This window comes from Mesocricetus auratus, unplaced genomic scaffold, assembly GCF_017639785.1.
Source record: "Mesocricetus auratus isolate SY011 unplaced genomic scaffold, BCM_Maur_2.0 Super-Scaffold_100015, whole genome shotgun sequence".
Taxonomy (NCBI): domain Eukaryota; kingdom Metazoa; phylum Chordata; class Mammalia; order Rodentia; family Cricetidae; genus Mesocricetus; species Mesocricetus auratus.
Window position 1 is genome coordinate 20,468,569 of NW_024429198.1, and position 12,100 is coordinate 20,480,668.

Sequence of the window (12,100 nt, forward strand, 5' to 3'; positions counted from 1 at the left end):
TTTCAATGAGGCCATATTGGGGAAGGAAAATTCCAGCATTATCTCTTTTAAAGAATGAAACTAGAAACTGTCTAAACAATGTTTAACTCAGAAATCATTTATTTTGGCTTTCAGCAATGGCAAACCCTGAGTCAGATACACTAGAGAGCACCAATATGGACACAATTCTTCCCCAACTTTCCTAGGCCTTGACAAGAACCTCAGGTCAAATCTGAAGAGCTAAGAGATGGTATGCAGTCAGATGACCAGAGTCTCCAATGAAGAGACACAACTATGTTTCTTGAGAGAACATGACTCAGTGGTTAAGAGAGTAAATGACTGCTGCAAAGGACTTGAGTTCAGTTCCCAGAACCTATGTTGGGCAGCTGGTTCATAACCACCATTAAGTTCATCTCTAGAAAATTCAATGTCCCAATGTCTCTGGCCTCCACAGATACCTGTTATTATGTCCAGACACAGACACACACAAAACATGCATGTGTGCATGCATGGGTGTAAACACACATACACTTTCAAAAATAAAATCAGAAAGAGCCATCTTTCAGGACTCTGTAACACTGTATATAAACTACACCTGCATGAAGCCTTCATCTATCCATTCCTATTTCTACAAACTTGCACTGACAAATACCAGCTCTTTCTGAATTTAAAAAAGCATGGTTCAAACCCATACTTCTTATTTTAAACAAGCTTCATTTTTCTACTCATCTTCCCAATCCTGTTGAGAACAAATGCATCCAGGGGTATCCAGACAAACAAACATTGAAGCCTCTCTTCTATCAAGCATATTGCTTCATTCTGGCTGGCATTGTGGCAGAGTTCACACAATGAAGCAGACTGGTGTCTGCAGCAGTTCAGGCCCACTACCTATGGGACCTCGGTGACCTGTGGGCCTTTCTAAGTTTCAAGGTTTTTTTCCCTCTGAAACATGAATAATAGCATCTGTCACTTTCACTAAATGTCCGTATGCACAGCTGGTACAAAAGAGATTTATGCCAGGCTGGCTGAGGGGATACAGGCTGCCACCTGCATAATGTTCCCAGGAAATGTGCATGACTTGGGCATGAATTGGCTCATGTGCCTGTTTGGGCAGCCCCTTCTTTCTTCAGTGGAGGGCATCCAGGTGGCAGGGTCTGCATGCTTGGAGCAGGAGCCCACAGCTGTCATTCGTTTCCTGTGTAAGTTATTTTATCCTAATAAGTCCACTTCATCCGGATTTCCACAAGCAATAACTCCAGAAGGTCCTTCACTACTGCTTCATCATTTTGGCCCAGATTCCTTGAAAGTCAGAAAAGGGATGATTGCTTGATGGGAGTAAGAGTAGACTACACTCAATACAATGAGTGAGTAGAAGTGGCAAAGAACTATGTCCAACTCGTGATACACCAGCCAGAAAATTCACTTCCTAGGAGCTCGGGGGGGGGGGGGGTTTAACCATGTTGCAGACACTGCCATCTGGTGTAGAAGAGCTTAAGAAGGAAGTAGCTGACCTTCCTCCTGGGGAGGATGACCAGTGTGCAGACCTCTCTTAAGACCAGGGGTACAGCTGCTATCCAAGATGATGCTGGCTGAAGAGAGCCTAATTACAGGAAGTGAGAGAAGCAGAAGTATGATGTAATTCAGGTCTCAGAGGACACGGCAGCCTTCCCATCCAGTCTAACCCACAAGAAAGCCCAGCCATGAAGAGACTCCTCTGAGGCTCCAATCATTTTGGAAGTTGATTCTTAATTATTTTGATAAGATTTTTAGGGCCAACCCCTCAAGAGTCAAGATTCTGATGATACGAAGGAGGGAAGCCTTGAGTGCTCAGAAGGCAATGAGGACTTGGGCCACGAAACCAGGACCCTGGTTCACGACAGTGGCAAGTCCTACAAGGCTCAGATAGACCACAACAGGAATACAGGAGCACCAGCAAGAGCTTCAGCATCCAGAAACAAGAGGATAGGAATCTCCATCCCACACTGTAAGTTACAATTCAATTGAGGACGACTGTGATACAGCAGATTACACTGTGGCAGCCATGGGTGGACTGAACCTGGTTTCAAATATCCTGGAAACCTACAACTCCAAAGCACAGTGGCAGGACCTTCTTCCAGCCTGTTACACAGCGTAGACATGTGGTGGAAAGCTAGGCTAATCACACATCAGAATAAAGCAACTACGACATTTTGTTTCATGGGTTTTTTTAATTTATCTTTTTTATTAAATGGGGGATTCAACCTGTTGTAATTTAAGAAAAGTGGTGCTCAAGAGAAAGACACCATGCGACAGGGTTCAAGCACAGTTTTTTTTAATTAGGGAAAGGGATCGGGAAAGGGAAGGAAGGAGACTGGCTTCTGGAGACAGGAGCAGTAGGAGAGAGGAGAAAGGAAAGCGGCAGAGAGAGGGGGGGAGAGAGAGAGAGGGCAACAGACAGAGAGAGGGAGAGAGAGAGGGAGAGAGAGAGGGAGAGAGAGAGGGAGAGAGAGAGGGAGAGAGAGAGGAGGAGGATGGGAAGTGGACAGAGCCCTTTTAAAGGGGGGAACGCAGTGAATATGCACAGGTGGTGCTATTAGTGGCTGCAGCTGAGGGCATATCCTGTCAGAACCCAGAGGACAGACTGCAGATGCCTGAATACTAGCTAACACAACCTATTTTGTTTTTCATATATATCTACTACTAAACGGAATTTAGAACTTTGTAAGTATCTGGAATTGAATGTGTTCCTTTCTCAACCTCTGTCCTTTCCAATTTTAATGTAAATAAATAAATACTAGAACAAGGACAAATGAATAAAATATGATGTATAAACTTCAGATTATCCCATTTTCTGGAAAATAGAACATGATTTACCAAAATAATCTGAGGTCAAAGTGAGTTGTAAAATAATCCTTAATTTGAAAAAAATATAAGCAAAGAGAAAAATGAAATATTAGTTTTCTTTGGGGAATAGTTCCTTCATAATAAAGGGAGAATTTAAAAACTCTGAGCATGTTTCCCTTCTAATCAAGTTACCCACATTTTGTTTCTAGTTTCATGTGAAAGGACCCACAAGGTTCTAACTGGTACTCTGAAATAGGACTAGACAAAAAAATTCAATATCCTTAGATTAAAATACATTTTAAAAGATTCAATAAATTTAAAATGGTGTGTGGGTTAAGAACACATCCCCCTTGACCTTAAAAGGAGGAGGAAGGAGGACTGAATAAACTTAAAAGCCGAGACTCTAAGTCTCACCAAGTAACCTGATGTAACTGGTTATTAGTAGCAAAGTTTTCACACAGGCACTGACTGCATTTTGTGAAATTAATTAAAAAAGAGATTGGAAATATCTTCCATCTTCTTCTTGTCATGTCTGTTGTGTTTAAAGGGCATGGTTTGTTTCTTTAACATGAAATCAGCCAAAAGCAAATCATTTTCAATTATCTTCAAGATGGACCTCACACTTACCTAAGCAGGTATGCCAACCTTTTTTTCTGAAAATCAGTTCTGCTACTAAAATTTTTTCTTCATTTCTACATATGTTTTGAAGTTACAGTCTTTGTTACTATATTTTCCAATGTTACTCAGCAGGGCCACTCATAATAAAGTTAAAAGTAAGACCAGTCATGGATTCCATTGACATTTATCAAATGGTTATGGTTGTCAAATGTTCTGGTAGCTTTCTGGGATGGGTTTACAAATATGAATAAAACTTATTTCTTTCTTCAAAAAAAAGTCAAGAAACCCAAGAAGGATGTAAAGGAACCAATGGATCATACAAGAAATGTAGCAGTGGCTGCCTGGTGTGCTCAGTGACCTATTACTGTCACAACCTTCAGTGATCATATCTGGACATCTTTGGAAGTGGATCTGAGAGAGCTCACCCATAAAGAAATCAGATATTTAGTGGCTCAACAGTACAGCTTTGTGTCCAACAAAATCATTTAGTAAAATATCATGTGCCAAGAAAGTTTTGTAATATCAAACATTATAAATTGAGAAACTCAATACGTCCTCATACCTTGGAAAACATATTTTCAGCTATAATGTTGTTAGAAATAAGTTCACAGCAGCAAATACTCTGTACTTGATTCTTGACTTACGTTGTAAATATGTTGCAATATATTTCTATACTGTAAGGACCCAGATACCTTCTGAACATGACTTAGAAGAAGACAGAGAAAATGGAGGGATGAGGAGGAGGGGGGAGGAAAAATGAGAAGGATGAGGAGTATTGAGGAGGAGGAAGGGCACGATGGAGGATGAGGAAGAAGAGAAAGAAGGAAGGAAGGAAAAGAGGGAGTAAAGAAGGAGGAGTAGAGGGAGATAGGGATGAGGGCCTAGAATGCAAGGGTAGTTTTACAGTAAGAAAAATTGATGACAGGAGAGGAAAGCTAAAGATTTTCCATAGCAGTTCTAAAAAGCATTATATGAAAACAGTAGCTAATAACTTGAATGATATTAGTTCAAAGTTACATTCAAAGAGTAAGGCCAGTATAAACTGCACAGGTTTAATGTAAATTGCACAAAGTAACACAGGTGATAGAAGATATTACCCCACACAACAGAGTACAGGCCTAAGGGAACAACTGTGTGCAAAAATCACTTGTGCTGAAGTGTTGGCTGCTGGATTATCTAGAGGCGCTTTCGTTGTATCTGTGAAGGTGAGTGACGGCGAGGAAGGAAGGCATGCAGCCTCAGAGTGTGCCTCTCAGTGGTTGCCACAGGAAATCCATCCCACCAGCAGTTCTGTGAATGCAATAGGCTTAGCTAAAGGTCTTCAGAGGCACAGCAACTGCTACCCTCATGATGCTGTGGACATGGTGGCAGGGGGGGGGGGTTCCTTGGTTCCATAGCTGCATCTTCTTTCAGAGCATCTATGTCTCTTTATTCTTTGATAGATATATCATTTACAGCACAAAAATCTCCTCTGTGTAGAGAAATGTAGCTATGTTTCTGATCATTTACCACATAGAGGGCCGTCCTTACAGTTCTTCAGTCATCGCCAAAGTACAAATAGCCCCTAAACTAGTCTTAAGATATCCCCTCTATGTTGTCCACATTTTAAGTCTATAAGTATCTTGGATATAAAAGAACACTTTTGCAAATGAAGCGCTTTTTTATCTCATTTGTTAGTCTAACAGCGTGGGATGTTAGAAACTTCCCAAGGAAGTGAGTGTATCCTCAGGAAGCTATCTCCCGGCAGAGGAAGTAAACAGGCAATGTTAATCTGATTCTTAAGGTCACAGTGTGTTCACAGCTGTAAAGGTCAAATATTTTCAAAATCAGATTGTTTGTGCTAAGATAATTAATCCCTCCCTACCACCCAGGTTGTGTCTCCTCTTTTCTGGAGAAGTTGGCTTTTTGTGTTAAAATGGAATGGAGGGTAGACAAGTGAAGAATAGAATGACACATTGTTATTGCTACTGGTCACTTATCCCACTAATTATATGAATTCCGCTGAGATCCCCATGCAAGGAACAGAAAGCTGTGTGAGACAACACAATACTGTCAGGCAAGAAAGGTTCTATCTAGAAGCCTCCAGCTGTGAATACCCTGGATACAGCATGTGACATCTTCCTTTCACTATTTTACTGCCTACCTATACAAGAGGAGGGCCCTGCTCTCCTCTGTGTACCTCTTAATGAGGCCACCTGAAGAGGCACACTCTGCCCTACCCTGAATTACTAGTTAATTGTTCCATCAGTGTCACACTGGTTCTGGTCTTGTCATAAAATTAGATTCCTTCACGAATCAAAGGATTCATTGAAATATTGCAAGAGATACTTGTTTAAGATTATGGGGGAAAAGAGGGAATGCTGGGATGCTGTGGCATACATGTTCTGTCTAAATGATTAAGTCAAACCCAAAATCTTCCTGGAGAAGAAAATACATTTTAGTGAAGAATTGCCTGCGGCATTACAATTGTAACACATAGCTACCACCTATTTCTGACACCACAAGTGCCAGCCAAAGGTATTTAAATTGACACCACACTCTCTAATGCATCCCCATTTAATTAAGCTGAAGCTACTGAGAAATCTTAATAATGAACAAATCCTACATTACAAACACAACATTAGTTGTATTAAAGTGAACCAGAATGTTTACCTTTATGGCACAATGATTGCGTAGTGATTACTTTTTTTTTTTTACAGAAAATGGTAAACTAAGAAGAAGCAAATATAAGATTATTTTACAAGTGGTATTAGGATATCAAATATCAAAAATAACATTCCTTCTCCAAAGTCTATCTAAAGACACTGAGAGATCATACTTTTAATATTACTCTAAAATGGAGGGAGTGGGGAGGAGAGAGAGAGAGAGAGAGAGAGAGAGAGCTAATTTTCTTTGAAGAGTGGTATATGATAGTCATTCCAGATTAACCAGTTTTGAAGATAATTCGGTGATGAAATTACACCTAGTTTGAATCTGAAGGTTATTTAGGGTTTTATTTCTAAGCTTAAATACCAATTTTGTAGATCAAAAATTGATGAGTTTCACACAGCTTAGACTAATCCTTGAATGCAAATTGGACATCTTGCCATTATCAAATTGGACACACTAACTCTATTACATGCTCAAATCCCCAGAGGTAATTTGTGAAGTGTTTCAGATCTACCTAACCTTATAATTAGGCAGCAGCTTAAGCTGTAAGAGCAACTTCATCATGTAATAACGAACTACTAATTAAATTTGCAAAACACATTAAGGCTCATCAGCTAAAGCTTTGCAAAGATTTCCGATGTGATCCTGAAACTTTCGTAGATGGTTAAGTTTAAATTTTAATTTTAAAAACAAAAAAATTATGTAATAATCAGCCATCACCTCCACTTACAGCTAATGGAAGTGCCAAAGACCGCATCCAATTTCATATTCTCTGTCCCCACCCTGCAAACTTGAACCCATGTCATTTTTGACCTATTGGTACTTTAAAGATATTCTCAAGTGTCATTATCTTCCTCTAGTTCTTCAATTTTTATTCATCTTTCTATGTTCTATGATTGATGTTACAGACTTCTCTAATTTTACTTGATTTTTAGGCTGCGGTGTATTCAATTGAGAACAATTTCAAGGTTTGTGCTGTGAAATCATTATCTTCTCCTTGAGAAATATTCCAACTAGAGAATGAATAGCCCTGGAGGATGGTTTGGCGAGTAAGAGCACTAGCTTACAACATGAGGACCTGAGACTAAATCCCTATATAAAAATCCCAATATAAAAAGTTGGGCAGAGCTGTGCCTGCCTGTAACCTTAGCAACAGGGAAATTAGACAGGTGGATCCTTGGAGCTCACCAGCCAGAGAGCCTAGCCCAATCAGCAACCTTCTGAAAAAGTAAGAGCTCTAATACATCACCCTGTCTCAAGGTAATAAGGCAGTGAGTGATAGAGAAGACATTAACTGTTTTCCTCTGACAGCCACCTGTGAACACAAACACTCTAAGAGAATGCATTGCTTACATACATGCACCCCCCACACACACCAGAAACAATAACCCCATGTATTTGCTTAAAGGAAAAACATACCAAATATGCCTAATAATAATTTAGTATCTACCTATAACACATAGATTATAATTGCATGTCATGGATAACTTCAATATCAATTCTCAATGGTAACACACTCTAGCACGTTCTGTTCAGGATGTCGCAATTGTCACTTGCAAACTTACTCTCAATAGTTTAGTGGAAAAACAATTTAGAATAACAAATTTTATCTTCCAGACATATGGCCCATGCAAAGGTCTCTGTGAAAAATATTGGCAATGAAGGAAAAAAGATAACTTCTCACATAAAATTTCAAATTATATTTTGATAACATAAATGACTGTCATAAATTTTCACAAATACTATGGAAGATTCAGGGAACCTGGGAGAGAAGCGAATTGGGGAAGATAAGAAAGAGTAGTCTGTAGGGAATGTACTCCAAGGACAATATACAAACTATGAAAGGGTAACAGTGATATCCATTACAATACACAATTATCACATATTAAAAACAATGAGTGAAGAGAAATTTTCAACAATTATAAATAAAGCACAAATAATTAATCTTAAGGTGTTCGGGTCATAGCCCGTCCTTGTTACTTTCTAGTTTATATGATTGAAATCCTCAAACCACACTTACCTTTTGAGTGTCCTTGCTCATCTTTCCAATGAAAGCATCACTACCTATTTGTCTAAAGATAGATAATGACAGAGCAACTTCAGATGCAGTCCTGCTCATGAAAACGCTTCTATGCACTCTATAAAGGGGCCTCAACAGTAGATACTGGGAAGATGGCTCCATGAGTAAAACTTTGCAACCCAAGTATAAGGACCTGAGCTCAGATCCCCAGCCCCCATGAAAAAAACTGGGTATAGAGCCTTGTATGTAACCTCACAGAGGTGAAGGGGTGACTGAGACAGGAGAATACCAGGAGCTTTGTAGCCAGCCTGCCTACTTTTATCAGTGTGCTCCAGATTCCCTGAGAAAACCTGTGCCAATAAAGCAGTGCAAAGTCACTGAGCCAGACATGTGATGTTGACCTGCACACACATGCATTTATGTGTATGCCCACATACATGTGCACATGCATACCACACACACATGTAAACACAAAATTCATCGAATAGTGACAAAACACCTCAATGGCAAGAGAAACCACCCTGAGTTTAAAAAGTATGATTTTTCCCCTTCCTTGGTGAATCACATTGACTTTGTTTAGGAATACACCCTAAAAGGAGTAGACAGAACACAACATAAGACAGAGCGAATAAACAAAGCCATATGTTCAAGTCAACTCTTATTGGTACTGGCCTAATTTGGGCATTGAAAATGCAAGAAACCTCTGACTATATAAATAAGTGGGTAGATTTAGGTTTAGGAGAATATCACTACAAATTCTTTGTGAGTCAACTCATGTCACATGCTTCAAATGAAAGATTTAAAATCACTTTCTTACAAGGAGTCAATAAAGGCACAATTCCACACAGCAGTATGAAGGAATTCTATTCAAAGTTACTAGGTAGGTTATGGTGCTTGATTGGTTAAGGTCTTCAACTGAGAAGTCATTAAGTAGGTTAAGGTCTTCAGTTGTGAAGTCATTAGGCAGGTGAAGGTCCTCAATTGTGAAGTCACTTGGTAGGTTATGGTCCTTGATTATGAAGTCACTAGGTTAAGATCCTCGATTGTGAAGCCATTAGGTAAGTGAAGGTCTTTAATTGTGAAGTCACTAGGTTAAAGTCCTTGATAATGAATTATCTAGGTTAAAATCCTCTATTGTGAGGTCATTAAGTAGGTGAAGGTCCTCTAAGCCCCCAGTACAGCCTCTGTATTCCTGGCAAAACTCAGAATACACCTGGGCTCAATAGGCTTTCTCAAACACGCCACCTAGCCTGCCTAGGCCTTACAGCAAGCCTATGATCAGCATGTAGAAACAGAGGAGAAAAGACTGATACATGCTTCCACCTGCAGAGAATAACAGCTTGGTTTGGGAGTTTCTTTAAGATTATAGAAGTTTGTTGTTATTGTTAGTTGTTGTTACTTATTTTTTTTCTAGTTTGTTCAATCCAACAATGCTGAATCAAACTCCCACTTGGCAATATCCTAGGAATACATAATCCTAAGAAAATCATTTTATTCTCAGTGTCCCAGGTATTTCTTTGTAAATTTCTCTCTTCCATCTTGGAAGACAGCAGGTGAAAAATCTGAGAAGCTTGAAACAATGGAGAAGATAACTGCAGCTAGGAAGGCTGGTGGTCACACTGCCAGTGCCATGAAAAAGTCTGATCTTAAGGTTAAAAGTCCCACTGCAGCTGAAACCCTGTCCTGGTTAGAGGAACTGGGAGGAACTTCTGATTTATTCCAGGAAGGCCTTGTACAAAAGAAAATACTTAGCTGAAAAGTACATGGTTTAAAGAAGAAAAAATAGAAGGTCTTTGCTACTGTCACAAAACCAGTTGTTGGCAAAAAGAATGGTGATAATTGGGTGATGATGTTTTGCAAAATGCCTCAGTATTAGGTATTATCCTACCAAAGACTCCATGGAAGCTATGGAGTCATGACACAATGTGTTCCAGTACTGAGATGACTCTGTGTCAGCATTATTCCCAGGACCATCTGATCACCCTCACCTGGTGTTACACAGGCAAAAGAGTTGTTTTCCTGAAGCATCTGGGCAGTGGCTGCTACTTCTCACTGAACCTCTTGTTTTCAACTAAGTCCTATTGCATAGAACATACCAGAAGTTTGTCATTGCCACCTCTACAAAAGACACTATTAGCAAGGTTAAAACTCCCAAACACCCTACTGATGCTTACTTCCAGAAGATGCAGCTGCACATGAGCAAACACCAGGAGGAAAATATCTCCCACATGTAGAAACACCAGGTAACAGAGCACACCTGACCAGAATGCTATGGACTCAAAGATTTTGCAGATTTCTATTCTTGAACCTACCACCCCCCCACACACACACACAGTAGCCACTCTCAACCTGTGGGCAACAACTCCACTGGCAGGGTCATGTATCAGTATTTATGTTACAGTTAATAATGATAGCAAAATTACAGCTATGAAGTAGCAGTGAAATAATTTTATGGATAGGGGTCACTACAACATGAGGAATTGAATTAAAGGGTTGCAGCATTAGGAAGGTTGAGAACCTCTACCCTGTAACATCAGGAAATCATGAACTGTAAAGATACAGGCTGATACACTCAGTTATCAGTGTCTCCAGCCATGTCTTAGGAGTTTGTGGCTGAGCCACAATGAAGATACACACAATGTTTACATGAGACCATTCCTTGTGAGTCTTAAATGCAATTTTCAGCTAAGTGTTACAATGCACACTGTAAGCTTGCACGTGGGAAACCAAGGTAGAGAGACTACAAGATCAAGGTTTGCCTAATCTACACAGAAAACCTCTAAATCAAGGTTAAAAGGGGACTTTTCTCATGGATTTAACAACTTTACTGCACACTGGCTGAGAGCACAAGCTCACTCACACACCATCTCTCTCTTGAAGGACAAGCCATAGACCCAGAGCAGGTCAGAGTACTTCCTGCTCCCCTTCCATGGCTTTGAGCCAGCAATGTCAAGGTATTGTTATTGTGATTTACACATGAATCTGAAGAAGCAGAAGCGTCAGCCCCTTCTGCATACAGCCTTCACTACTGCCAGTTAAAAAGCATGGTCATCTCCTCAAAGATTAAACCCCCACTAGCATCCTCCACCCAAGTTAGAAGCAGATGTGAATGTCCTCATCACTGTACACAATGTCCTCAATTTAAACCACCACACATTGTGTAGTAGAATCCATGAATAAGGGGCATAGCCAGTAGTATTAACTATGTGAAATCCACACAGATACCTACACACACCAGCACCACAAACAACAGCAAAAATCAGGGGCCAATATGGTACCTTCCATTTCTTCCCCATTCCACCTAGTGACAGCCCAGCACTACTGCATGGTGTTTGCAACCCAATTGCTCTCAAGATCTCCAGGAAATGATAACATATACTATTTATTTACTAATCAATCTAGCCCTGTAAAACAATCCCAGTTCACTCACCCTCCCATCCTCTGACGCCCCCCACCTCTTCCCACTCCACCCCATCCACTCCTCAGAGAGGATGAGGCCTCTGGTTTTGTTCTTTAATTTAAGGTTCAACATAATCCTTGACAATGGTGGAGAAACAATCAGAAAATAATTTTAAAGGGCCCTCTGTCGTCTCTGTAGGAAGTTGATGCTGGCCTTCTGTTTTTCTACCACAGCATTGCCAAGAAGGGTCACTGGGTATTTTCCATAAGGAAGCAACTCACACAACATCAGGTAAATGCACCTGTGGAGGTCAGAGAAGGTGCCACCCTAATCATTCATCCTGAGAAGCAGCCTGAGGCCCTGTCATTTGTGAGGGGGAGAAAATTAGTCCTGGCTACTCACCAGCCACACAGGAGCATCTGTGTAGCAGGCAGCCCTCGCATACACTTCCCTGAAGTAAATACCCACATGGCATTTATAGTTTAATATTTTCAATTTTCACTGATCAGAAAAAGCAGACAAAATGGATCTTCTTTCTTTACATCCCTCCTCCCACTCTCTCAGAAAGCAAAGGTTAACACACTCCTTTTTATTATTTTTCAGCTCTCCAA

General features: G+C 40.2%; 1 protein-coding gene and 1 pseudogene across 3 annotated transcripts in view; one reads left to right on the forward strand and one right to left on the reverse strand.

Annotated features, from left to right (window-relative positions):
- Fbxl7 (F-box and leucine rich repeat protein 7) overlaps positions 1–12,100 on the reverse strand; it is a 379,760-nt gene that overhangs the window by 212,935 nt on the left and 154,725 nt on the right. The gene's annotated exons all lie outside the window — the stretch shown is intronic.
- Positions 959–10,323, forward strand: LOC110342953 (annotated as a pseudogene).